The 15,252-nt window shown below is 34.5% G+C and overlaps 1 pseudogene; it reads right to left on the bottom strand.

Moving 5' to 3' along the window:
- Nucleotides 1-9,491: 9,491 nt before the first annotated feature.
- LOC138356072 (zinc finger protein 83 pseudogene) lies at nucleotides 9,492-10,148 on the bottom strand (annotated as a pseudogene).
- Nucleotides 10,149-15,252: the final 5,104 nt, after the last annotated feature.

Here is a 15,252-nt window from a genome sequence, read left to right as displayed (position 1 = left end):
TTGCTGCACTACACTGGACCTCAACTTCTCATAATTACCTTAGCTTGCTACACTACACTGGACCTCAACATCTCATAATTAACTTAGCTTGCTACACTACACTGGACCCCAACTCCTCACAATTACCATAGCTTGCTGCACTACACTGGACCCCAACTCCTCACAATTACCATAGCTTGCTGCACTACACTGGACCTCAACTCCTCATTATTACCTTAGCTTGCTGCACTACATTGGACCACAACTCCTCATTATTACCTTAGCTTGCTGCACTACACTGGACCTCAACTCCTCCTAATTACCTTAGCTTGCTGCACTACTCTGGACCTCAACTCCTCATAATTACCTTAGCTTGCTGCTCTACACTGGACCACAACTCCTCATTATTACCTTAGCTTGCTGCACTACACTGGACCTCAACTCCTCATAATTACCTTAGCTTGCTGCTCTACACTGGACAACTCCTCATAATTACCTTAGCTCGCTGCACTACACTGGACCTGAATTACTCATCATTACCTTAGCTTGCTGCACTACACTGGACCTCAACTCCTCATTATTACCTTAGCTTGCTGCTCTACACTGGACCTCAACTCCTCATAATAACCTTAGCTTGCTGCACTACACTGGACCTCAACTCCTCATAATTACCTTAGCTTGCTACCCTACACTGGACCTCAACTCCTCATAATTACCTTAGCTTGCTGCTCTACACTGGACCACAACTCCTCATAATTACCTTAGCTTGCTGCACTACACTGGACCTGAACTCCTCATAATTAACTTAGCTTGCTCTACTACACTGGACTTCAACTCCTCATAATAATCTCAGCTTGCAGCACTACACTGGACCTCAACTCTTCATAATAACCACAGCTTGCTGCACTACACTGGACCTTAACGCCTCATAATAACCTCAGCTTGCTGCACTACACTGGACTCTACTCCTCATAATTACCTTAGCTTGCTACACTACACTGGACCACAACTCATAATAACCTCAGCTTGCTTCACTACACTGGACCTCAACTCCTCATAAAAACCTTAGCTTCCTGCATTACACTGGACATCAACTTCTCATAATTAACTTAAGCTTGCTGCACTACACTGGACCTCAACTCCTCATAATTAACTTAGCTTGCTACACTACACTGGACCTCAACTCCTCCTAATTAACTTAGCTTGCTACACTACACTGGACCTGAACTCCTCCTAATTACCTTAGCTTGCTGCACTACACTGGACCTCAACTCCTCATAATTACCTCAGCTAGCTGCACTACACTGGACCTCAACTTCTCATAATTAACTTTGTCTGCTGCACTACACTGCACCTCAACTCCTCATAATTAACTTAGCATGCTGCACTACACTGGACTTCAACTCTTCATAATAACCACAGCTTCCTGCACTACACTGGGCCTCAACTCCTCATAATTACCTTAGCTTGCTACACTACACTGGACACCAACTCCTCATAATTACCTTAGCTTGCAGCACTATACTGGACCTCAACTCCTCATAATTAACTTAGCATGCTGCACTACACTGGACCTCAACTCCTCATAATTACCTAAGCTTGCTACACTACACTGGACCTCAACTCCTCATAATTACCTTAGCTTGCTGCACTACACTGGATCTCAACTCTTCATAATTACCTTAGCTTGCTGCACTACACTGGACCTCAACTCCTCATAATTACCCTAGCTTGCTGCACTACACTGGACCTCAACTCCTCATAATTAACTTAGCATGCTGCAATACACTGGACCTCAACTCCTCATAATTACCTAAGCTTGCTACACTACACTGGACCTCAACTCCTCATAATTACCTTAGCTTGCTGCACTACACTGGATCTCAACTCTTCATAATTACCTTAGCTTGCTGCACTACACTGGATCTCAATTCCTCATAATTACCTTAGCTTGCTGCACTACACTGGACCTGAACTCCACAAAATTAACTTAGCTTGCTGTACTACACTGGACTTCAACTCCTCATAATAACCTTAGCTTGCTGCACTACACTGGACCTGAACTCCTCATAATTACCTAAGCTTGTTACACTACACTGGACCTCAACTCCTCATAATTACCTTAGCTTGCTGCACTACACTGGATCTCAATTCCTCATAATTACCTTAGCTTGCTGCACTACACTGGACCTCAACTCCTCATAATTACCTTAGCTTGCTGCTCTACACGGGACCACAACTCCTCATAATTACTTTAGCTTGCTGCACTACACTGGACCTGAACTCCTCATAATTAACTTAGCTTGCTGTACTACACTTGACTTCAACTCCTCAAAATTACCTTAACTTGCTGCACTACACTGGACCTCAACTCCTCATAATGAACTTAGCTTGCTGTACTACACTGGACTTCAACTCCTCATAATTACCTTAGCTTGCTACACTACACTGGACCTCAACTCCTCATAATTACCTTAGCTTGCTGCACTACACTGGACCTCAACGCCTCATTATTACCTTAGCTTGCTGCACTACACTGGACCTAAACTCATAATTACCTTAGCTTGCTACACTACACTGGACCTCAACTCCTCATAATTACCTTAGCTTGTTGCACTACACTGGACCTCAACTCCTCATAATTACCTTAGCTTGCTGCACTACACTGGACCTCAACTTCTCATAATTACCTTAGCTTGCTACACTACACTGGACCTCAACATCTCATAATTAACTTAGCTTGCTACACTACACTGGACCCCAACTCCTCACAATTACCATAGCTTGCTGCACTACACTGGACCCCAACTCCTCACAATTACCATAGCTTGCTGCACTACACTGGACCTCAACTCCTCATTATTACCTTAGCTTGCTGCACTACACTGGACCACAACTCCTCATTATTACCTTAGCTTGCTGCACTACACTGGACCTCAACTCCTCCTAATTACCTTAGCTTGCTGCACTACTCTGGACCTCAACTCCTCATAATTACCTTAGCTTGCTGCTCTACACTGGACCACAACTCCTCATTATTACCTTAGCTTGCTGCACTACACTGGACCTCAACTCCTCATAATTACCTTAGCTTGCTGCTCTACACTGGACAACTCCTCATAATTACCTTAGCTCGCTGCACTACACTGGACCTGAATTACTCATCATTACCTTAGCTTGCTGCACTACACTGGACCTCAACTCCTCATTATTACCTTAGCTTGCTGCTCTACACTGGACCACAACTCCTCATAATTACCTTAGCTCGCTGCACTACACTGGACCTGAACTCCTCATAATTACCTCAGCTAGCTGCACTACACTGGACCTCAACTCCTCATTATTACCTTAGCTTGCTGCACTACACTGGACCTCAACTCCTCATAATTCCCTTAGCTTGCTGCACTACACTGGACCTCAACTCCTCATAATTACCTTAGCTTGCTGCTCTACACTGGACCACAACTCCTCATAATTACCTTTTTCTGATCAGGGTAAGAAAGACACCGACAGAATGGGGGCTTATTTATTACTTGGTAGAACTTGTTATCTATTACTTGAATTACTGAATTCTTTGAATTTGAATATTTACTGAATATTTGAATATTAATACTGAATTTGAATACTGAATTGAATTGAATTATTTTAATTGAATTACTTGTTATCTATCCTTATCTCAATTATGGTATATGTGCTTGGGGGTTCTACTTCCCAAAATCATCTACGTCCGCTAATTACTCAACACAAATCTGCTATTGGAATAATAACAAACCCCGGCCCCCAGACTGCACTCGACCCACTTAAATCTTTGAATATGTAAGATAATAAGCCACTGCACATCCTCTCAAGTATACTCTATATATTTAAAACCCAGAACTGTAATGCCAATCCTGACCTTAAACGCTTCCCAGAAGGTTGTAACAGAACCCATGGGCACCACGTCAGAAACAAATATTGTTTCTTGTGTGGTTTCAAGATCCAGGGGGGGTCTGGTAGCCGAACGGACAGCGCGCAGAACTCGTAATTATGTGGCCCGGGTTCAATTCCCGGACCAGGCATTAACAAATGGGGAAAGTTTCTTTCACCCTGATGCCCCCATTACCTAGCAGTAAATTAGGTACCTTGGAGTTAGAACGCTGTTAAAGAGTTGCTTCCTGGGGTGTTTGTGTGTGTGTGGGGAAAAATAATTTAGTAGTTAGTTACAGTTGATTGATTGACAACTGAGAGGCAGGCCGAAAGAGCAGAGCTCAACCCCTGCAAGAACTAGGTGAATAAGTACCTATTTGATATTCCAAGAGTGAGACTTATCCAAACTTGAAATTCTCTGCAAATAAAGGGATCCAGAATGTGGAATGATCTTCCCAGTCATTTCAAAGGCTGTACCTCTCTCAATCAGCTTAAGAGAAAAACCAAGTGCTACCTAATAAACTCCATTTAACCTACCATACCCCCTAAATGTTAACCTATGTTTTGCTTTTTATTAACAATATTCATTATTGACCAACTAGTTTAACTGCTGATATCTGCCATATATAAACTTGAAGAAAATTGTAGTCTTCTGTTTATTTAGTAAAAATTACTTCTGCTGTTCTGTTTCAATTTCTGCTGTTCCTTCCATCATATAATTTTTGTCATTCATGATTTTCATTTTTCAATTCACGCTTTTGATCTCAATTAGTTTTAAGGTTTTAGTCTAAGTGTTTTTCATCTTGCCCGAAACGCTGTGCGTATTTGTGGCTTTAGGCATAGTATGTACTAACTGTATATAAACTAGAAATCCACCATTCTGTTTGTAACTCATCTTGTATGTTTGCCCAAAATGCTATGTGTATTAGTGGATTTAGTTACTGTATGTTCTAACTCTATCTATAAATCCAACATTATGTTTGTAACTCATCATCTATACTTTTCCTGAATAAAAATTTGATTTTGAATTCTGAAATTTGTATGTACTTTTACCTAAATAAAACTTATTTATGAATTTATTTTGTTATTACACTCTCTCTTTTAAACTGGTTGTGAAGCATACAAATTTTAATTAAATTACAGTAATTTAATTAATTTAGCATTCCAATAATTAGGAAACCAGCGATAGGAAATCTCACAAATGCACCTCACAATATAAACTGGGAATCTGAACTCAACAATACACAGGATATAAATTCATAATGGATATAAACTGCCAAAAAATTAAACAACCTTTGGCTCACAAGTGGCATACTGAAAGCAATTAACAAGAAACACGAATATGAAACAAAACATAGAATTGGCTTAATTACAAAAGAAGTTAAGAGATACTCATCAATGCTTATCAATATAATATGAAGAGCCAAAGCTTCCTTTTATGAGAATAGATTTAAAGAAGCAAAAGGAAATATGAAAATGAAAAAATCCACAAGAGCCGTGACGAGGATTGAACCTACATCTGAGAGCATCCCAGACACTGCCTTAATCGAATGAGCTACGACATGGATAAGGGCCTCGTCACGGCCCTTGTGGATTTGTTCATTTGATGCATCACGCTATTGTGATTTCTATGCGTAGTGAAATATGAAAAGTACATGGAAAGCCATCTCTAACATCCTAGAGTCTAAACAACAATCACATAACAAGCAGATAAAGCTCTCCAATGATGGTTACACACTTGTAACAGACTTAGATATTGCAACTGAATTCAATAGCTTCTTTTCATCAATTGGTACAAACCTTGCCAGAAAAATCCCAGAGACCCAGACACATGTTACTACAAATTTCACAGGCAGCTGTCCTAATTCTTGTTGACAAGAGCACTTGGGCTCTGTCAACAAGCTGTTCTACTTCTTAAGAGGTAGACTATATTGCTCTGGACTATATACATTCCTATCTCAGTGACAGACATGTACATGTGGTCATCAATAGCATAACCGTCCTTACTTTACTCACTTGAACATAGGGGTGCCACAGGGCAGCATCTTGGGAACTCTCCTATTTCTTATATACATCAATGATGTGCCAAATGTTTCTAGCATTCTTAAACCTATACTATTTGCAGACGATACTACCATTATCTATTCTCACCCTACCCCCACACACTAAATAATATTGTCAACAGTGAATTAAAAAAGTCCACTCATGGATGTCAACCAATAAACTTACACTAAACATAGAAAAGATCTTCCACAGATTATTTGGTAGTAAATTATCAAATCAGATTCAACTTCAGATAGACAATGTTAACATTACCCATAAAAATGATGGGAAGATGACCAAACCACACACCGGAAGATGAGGAGATGACGACATTTTGGTTCGTCCTAGACCATTATCAAATCGATTGTGATAATGATCCAAGACGAACCGGGATGTTGTCGTCTCATCTTCGGGTGTGTGGTTTGGTCATCATAGTCTTAAGATTAATCTGATTGTTGAACTTCTTACCAAACAAAAATGTAAAACGCTTTGTCAATGTTAAGGGTAAGTTTGTTAACAGTCAATTTAACGGACTTCATTTTGTTCAGTGTGCACCGTGTCATTTAGAATAAGTGGGTTAGCCTGTGAGAAAATATGAAGATTGTTTCTTCTTCATGTGCTGAAGAGAAAACATGAAGGTATTTGGAAGATATATGAGAAAAATGAGTGGACCAAGTATGCTACCCCTGCAGAATGCCAACGTTAATTGACAAAGTGGGAGAAGTAGCAGCGTTCACTGAAATATACTGCTGACAGAGATAAGATTGCAAGTACTGAAGGGAGCGACCTCCAACTCCATAGTGTTGGAGTTTCAGAAGGTTATTGTGGTTAACAGTGTCAAAACCCTAGCTTAAGTCAACAAACAAACCAATGGGGAGCTCATTTTTGTTAAGTACTGCATGTAATAATTTAGGCACATTTATAAGAGCATTGTTGGTGCTTTTATTGGTCCTGAAACAACACTGTATTATCACACGAGGATAACCTCAATAAATTCCTCTCCCTGTGTGATCTAACAAACTGACCCTATTAGTGCCTCAACTTAATTATCCCATTGTTACCAATAATGTTACCAATAACCTATATTGTTTTGTTTTGCCTAGAAGACAAATTGCAAGCCGTGGTTTGGCCACAGGGCGGCAAAAACCATAGCTCTTTGACCTTTAATATGTGGTTAGTAAAAAATTCTTGAGAATGTGAATATTCTAGAAGTTTCTACCCGAATCCAGGGCAAGAAATGCACGACTATATAAAAAGTTCCGATACTTGTGGAACAAAGTTTGCATTAACAGTTAAAGGAGGTAAACCTTTGTGTCTTGTTTGCCAAGTGCCATTCAGTCATTACAAAGCCAGGAACTTGAAACGCCAGTATGAACCCAATCACAAAAACTTTTCGTATGATTATCCACCTAAATCAGACTTAAGGAAAAATAAGTTAAATGAGTTAAAATCATCAATAATAGCCAGCAGACACTGTTGACATTATTCAGTAAGGAAGCTGTGGCTCTCAAATGGTTCTCCTGCAGCTCTCAAACATCTAAGGTTTATCATTTGCAGCTCTTACAGTAAGCAAGTCTGGCCACCCCTGCCATAAAGGCTACTGCTATACCTGGTAAAACAGGCCTATAATAATCATACATACCAATTATGCAATGATTAAATGTAGACTTATATCTACAAATTAATAATCATTACACTGTAATTTATAGTTAGAAATACTTATTAATCAAAGATATTGAGAATAATGCAAATATAGACAACTGATGTAAATATACAACATTTACAATTTTGTAACTAGCGTCAAACATTGTTATTTGCTTAGCTAAACGAACTAGAGGGTTTAGTTCCTGAACCGATTATGTGCCTCTGTAATCCTTTACACCACCGTCCACGGGATGGGTATGGGGTGCATAATAAAGAAAGAAATTGAATTGATGTAAATACTACCAGTAATTAAGCCTAGGCTAACTATATTCAATGAAATACTCCAAAAAAAATTTAATTCTAGTCATGGTAATATACTATAAATGAAAAATGCCACTTTATAAAATGGGTTAATACAAGTGGCGGAGACAGGCTAATATTATTGTCAGATAAGATAATATAATTGCCAGTATTCTAATATAATTGTGTCAGGATAATATATTTACCAGCACGCTAATGTAGCTGCCAGTGTCAGGCTAATATAATTGCCAGTCAGGCTAATATTACTGCTAGTTAAGATAATATAACTGCTACTCAGGGGGATAATATAATTGCCAGACTCATTTAATTGAGTCAGGATAATATAATTGCCAGTCAAGCTAATGCAATTCTCAGTCAGGATATATGTAATATAATTGCAAATCAGTATAATATTATTGCAGGTTAATATAATTGTCAGTCAGGCTATTATAATTGTCGCATTCAGGCTAATATAATTGCCGGAGTTATGCTCACATAATTCAGTCAGGATAGTATAATTGATAGTCAAGCTAATGTAATTATCAGTCTGGATACATGTAATATACCCAGTAATTGCAAGTCTGATTAATACAATTGCCAGGCAAGATAATATAATTACCAGAGTTAGGATAATATAACTGCTATAACATAAATATTTCAGTCTGGCAAATATTTATTTAACAGCTGAGTAATATATATTACTAAATATCGTTGGGATAGAGAAAATATATTTTTCCAACTAAGAAAATAATAAATGCCAGTCAGGCTAATATGACTACTGAACTAAGGTTAGCCTTTTATCAGTATCTATCTTAATGCACACAATAATGCAAGGGTTAGATCACTATAACTACTGTGGATAGGTCAGACTACTAAAAATATCTGATGCAAATATAAATGAAGAGGTTTAGCTGAAATAAATTCCAGTCTAATATATATTTGTTAATGATTTATATATCTCGGTCATTAAGCAAAATAAAAAAATTATTTTAATATTTAATAAAAATAGTACAATAGTATATATATAAAACCACAGTTAAAAGTTAACAAATCAACTAGAGTGCTTTTGGCTTGCTTTCAAGCCTTCAACTGTGGTGGCAGTGATGGCACTGCCAATGCCAGCACTGTGGCTGTGAAATATTGCCACGTTTCTTCTGTGGCAGAGAAGAAAGTGGAACGGAAGCTATGAGGTACACAGATATCAAAGAAGACAATTGGTACCAGTTGTAGATACACAATCATGATGACAGAAAGGAAAATAGGGCAGGGGTTGGAGAGTGAGAAACAAGTTACAGTGAAGTAGCAACACCATGTTTTTGAATACAGTATATGGAATTGGGTAAGCTAAAACAGTATAAAAATATATAATGAAATAATGGTTGAAGCTATGGAGAGTGCAAGATATTTTCCTGATAAAGTTTACAATTTCCAACAATTTTAAAATTGGAAAAATGGTATTATAAGTTAATGAACTAATATGTGCTTTATTTTACAATATACTTAAAACATTTTCTGATTTATCTCTCACACTCAAAATGTTCAACCTATCACCCAAATGCACCGTCTTGTGAGTTTTCATACTACAAAGATGACTGAATCTCTTCCAAAATTCTGGACACTCATGAAGGTTTATCATTCAAATGCACTAACATGTGTGCTTTTATGCCTCTACGTGACTTATATAATCTGCCACATTTATCACACTCAAAAGGCCTTTCTTCTGTATGTACTAACATGTGACTTATTATAGATCCACGATTTCTAAACCTTTTGCCACACTCATCACACTCAAATGGTCTTTCATCACTGTGCATCGTCATGTGAGTCTTCATACTTTTAAGGTGTCCGAACCTCTTCCCACACTCTGGACACTTATGAGGTTTTTCACCCGAATGCACTAACATGTGAGTCTTCCTATGTCCAAGCTGACTGAACCTCTTCCCACACTCTCGACACATATGAGGTTTTTCCCCCGAATGCACTAACATGTGAGTCTTCATATGATCAAGACGAGTAAATACCTTCCCACACTCTGGACACTTATGAGGTTTTTCCCCCGAATGCACTAACATGTGAGTCTTCATATGATCAAGACGAGTAAATACCTTCCCACACTCTGAACACTTATGAGGTTTTTCACCCGAATGCATTAACATGTGAGTCTTCATATGTATAAGACGATTAAATACCTTCCCACACTCTGGACACTGGTGAGTCTTCATCTTCTTTATGATAGGTGCAGTTTGTGGAAAGGTTTTCTCCTCGGATGACTGCATGAGTGGTGATGCTGGGTGACGCCTCACGTGGGACGTCAATGTTGAGGCTTAGGCAAGGCTTGAGTGTTGTTTCTTAGGCTGTTGTAGAGTTAGACTTGATGTGAGCACTTTAAGGTCAATGGTGGGCTTCTTCTTTATGATAGGTGCAGTTTGTGGGAAGGTTTTATACTCATGTCCGGACACTCACCGTCCCGTGTTGTGATAATTGCGGCGACGCTCACCTTGGCGTTCCAGTGTTCTTTCTGGTGCCACACTTTATTTTTCCTACTTCTTATTTTTGTTTGTAACTGGTTTTCTACATTTAACTCTTATGTTTTCCTCATTTTTGTAATTAAAGAATACGCTTGCAATTTATTTATTAAAATATAATGGTACACGTTTATATACTTTCTGAAGGAAACATTGCTCCCATGGTGAATGCACTACTTTGCATGCATATATATATATATATATATATATATATATATATATATATATATATATATATATATATATATATATATATATATATATATATATATATATATATATATATATATATATATATATATATATATATATATATATATATATATATATATATATATATATATATATATATATATATATATATATATATATATATATATATATATATATATATATATATATATATATATATATATATATATATATATATATATATATATATATATATATATATATATATATATATATATATATATATATATATATATATATATATATATATATATATATATATATATATATATATATATATATATATATATATATATATATATATATATATATATATATATATATATATATATATATATATATATATATATATATATATATATATATATATATATATATATATATATATATATATATATATATATATATATATATATATATATATATATATATATATATATATATATATATATATATATATATATATATATATATATATATATATATATATATATATATATATATATATATATATATATATATATATATATATATATATATATATATATATATATATATATATATATATATATATATATATATATATATATATATATATATATATATATATATATATATATATATATATATATATATATATATATATATATATATATATATATATATATATATATATATATATATATATATATATATATATATATATATATATATATATATATATATATATATATATATATATATATATATATATATATATATATATATATATATATATATATATATATATATATATATATATATATATATATATATATATATATATATATATATATATATATATATATATATATATATATATGTCGTACCTAGTAGCCAGAACGCACTTCTCAGCTTACTGTGCAAGGCCCGATTTGCCTAATAAGCCAAGTTTTCCTGAATTAATATATTTTCTCTAATTTTTTTCTTATGAAATGATAAAAATACCCATTTCATTATGTAAGAGGTCAATTTTATTTTATTGGAGTTAAAATTAACGTAGATATATGACCGAACCTAACCAACCCTACCTAACCTAACCTAACCTATCTTAATAGGTTAGGTTAGGTTAGGTAGCCGAAAAAGTTAGGTTAGGTTAGGTTAGGTAGGTTAGGTAGTCAACAAAACGTTAATTCATGAAAACTTGGCTTATTACGCAAATCGGGCCTTGCACAGTAGGCTGAAAAGTGCATTCTGGCTACTAGGTACGACATATATATATATATATATATATATATATATATATATATATATATATATATATATATATATATATATATATATATATGTCGTACCTAGTAGCCAGAACGCACTTCTCAGCCTACTATGCAAGGCCCGATTTGCCTAATAAGCCAAGTTTTCATGAATTAATTGTTTTTCGACTACCTAACCTACCTAACCTAACCTAACCTAACTTTTTCGGCTACCTAACCTAACCTAACCTATAAAGATAGGTTAGGTTAGGTTAGGTAGGGTTAGTTAGGTTCGCTCATATATCTACGTTAATTTTAACCCTAATAAAAAAAAATTGACCTCATACATAATCAAATGGGTTGCTTTATCATTTCATAAGAAAAAAATTTGAGAAAATATATTAATTCAGGAAAACTTGGCTTATTAGACAAATCGGGCCTTGCATAGTAGGCTCAGAAGTGCGTTCTGGCTACTAGGTACGACATATATATATATATATATATATATATATATGTCGTACCTAGTAGCCAGAACTCACTTCTCAGCCTACTATTCAAGGCCCGATTTGCCTAATAAGCCAAGTTTTCCTGAATTAATATATTTTCTCTAATTTTTTTCTTATGAAATGATAAAGCTACCCATTTCATTATGTATGAGGTCAATTTTTTTTTATTGGAGTTAAAATTAACGTAGATATATGACCGAACCTAACCAACCCTACCTAACCTAACCTAACCTATATTTATAGGTAAGGTTAGGTTAGGTAGCCAAAAAAAGCTAGGTTAGGTTAGGTTAGGTAGGTTAGGTAGACGAAAAAACATTAATTCATGAAAACTTGGCTTATTAGGCAAATCGGGCCTTGAATAGTAGGCTGAGAAGTGCGTTCTGGCTATTAGGTACGACATATATATATATATATATATATATATATATATATATATATATATATATATATATATATATATATATATATATATATATATATATATATATATATATATATATATTAGTATATTTTGGTAGCAGTCTTTCCTGTAGACATATTTTATTAAATATGACCGAAAAAGTAAGATTAATAATTCTAACACGAATTTTCTCAATCTTTCGTACATTATGCTTCACTGTTGGAGGTAAATCAAAAATCACTTCTCCAAAATTCATTTTTATTTCTAGTCTGACGCGACACGGGCGCGTTTCGTAAAACTTATTACATTTTCAAAGACTTCACAAATACACAACTGATTAGAACTTGCGTTTCCCTGATTTTATATCTACATTTGAGTGAGGTGGGAAGGGTGATGTGGCATTACATTTGAGTAAGGTGGGAAGGATGATGTGGCATTAGAGGATATTAATAGGGTATTAAAAGTATCAACACAAGACAGAACACGAAACAATGGATATTGAATAGAAGTGTTTGTAGAAAGCCTATTGGTCCATATTTCTTGATGCTTCTATATTGGAGCGGAGTCTTGAGGTGGGTAGAATATAGTTGTGACAACTATATTCTACCCACCTCAAGACTCCGCTCCAATATAGAAGCATCAAGAAATATGGACCAATAGGCTTTCTACAAACACTTCTATTCAATATCCATTGTTTCGTGTTCTGTCTTGTGTTGATACTTTTAATACCCTATTAATATCCTCTAATGCCACATCATCCTTCCCACCTTACTCAAATGTAATGCCACATCACCCTTCCCACCTCACTCAAATGTAGATATAAAATCAGGGAAACGCAAGTTCTAATCAGTTGTGTATTTGTGAAGTCTTTGAAAATGTAATAAGTTTTACGAAACGCGCCCGTGTCGCGTCAGACTAGAAATAAAAATGAATTTTGGAGAAGTGATTTTTGATTTACCTCCAACAGTGAAGCATAATGTACGAAAGATTGAGAAAATTCGTGTTAGAATTATTAATCTTACTTTTTCGGTCATATTTAATAAAATATATATATATATATATATATATATATATATATATATATATATATATATATATATATATATATATATATATATATATATATATATATATATATATATATTTATTTATATATATTTATTTATTTACATTTATTTATATATATATATATATATATATATATATATATATATATATATATATATACAAGAAGGTACATTGGGTTTGTGAGAATACATTGGATAGTACAGTATTTTCACTCTTGTAAAGCCACTAGTACGTGCAGCGTTTCGGGCAGGTCCTTAATCTAGCAGATAATTTTAAGTAGGTAATTTCTATCAGAATTGATAAATGACAAAAATACATTGCATGTGAAAAATGAGATGAGAGAGCTTAGTAAGTATATTAAGGCACATTGTTATATTAAAGCTCTGATTGATTACATTGACAGCTTGATTAGTAATTTAAACAAGATCAATAGACACCATACAGCAGATTGACAGCACATATAAGACAGCAATGATCACAATGGTAAAGATGTTCAGATTGGGTACATAAAGATTGGGAGACTGGGTAGCAAAAGATACAGATAAACAAGATTTATAAACACCATACAGCAGATTGGCAGCACATATAAGAAGACAGCAATGATCATCAATGATCAAGCATTCATTTTTTTTTCAATTAAATATATAATCAATAAGTAAATATGAAAGGTAATAAACAAGTTGTAATAAACAGAATACAAGTAGATCCACAAAAAATAGGCAAGACAATAAGCAAATACATTCATAAACAAATTTGTAATAGGGAAGGAGTACCACCGCTGGCTGGAGGATACCAGACACTTTGTACACTGACAACATCGCCCACTAATATCTCTACCACTTCGGACGTTTCGCATTTGTGTACGTGTTCAATATTAAAACGACAATATAATGTTGTTTGCAATTAAAATCTTCTATTTAACAGGCATATAGTTATTAAATGAAGTTTAGTGATGTGATGGACATAATCCGGGCTTGGTAAGGACGCCGCCCGCCAGCGTAAACACAACACACCACGAATGACCACAAACATGATACAACGCACGAAACACAACACTTTTGTCAGTTTTTGGACAGACTCCTTTTATATTTATTATGTGATAATTATACTTGCATATAATGATAATTATTATAGTTAAGCGCCTAATATGTAATATTAATCAATAAAAACGAAGTCAGGAGCCACACGCCTGTCTGTACATGTCTTTTGTGTAAAAGTATTTTGGACGCTCATGTACTTGTGCGCTAGCTGGCGTTCACAACTGTTCTCGCCTACAAGCATTAAATATAAATAAATAAATAAATATGTTTATTCAGGTAAGGTACATACATACAAGTGAAGTTACATTAATGGATTGATATATAGATAGAGCTAGTACATACAATGCCTAAAGCCAC

This window comes from Procambarus clarkii, chromosome 6, assembly GCF_040958095.1.
Source record: "Procambarus clarkii isolate CNS0578487 chromosome 6, FALCON_Pclarkii_2.0, whole genome shotgun sequence".
Classification (NCBI taxonomy): Eukaryota; Metazoa; Arthropoda; class Malacostraca; order Decapoda; family Cambaridae; genus Procambarus; species Procambarus clarkii.
Note: the sequence above shows the minus strand (reverse complement) of the source record. Positions and strands in the feature narration are given on the sequence as shown.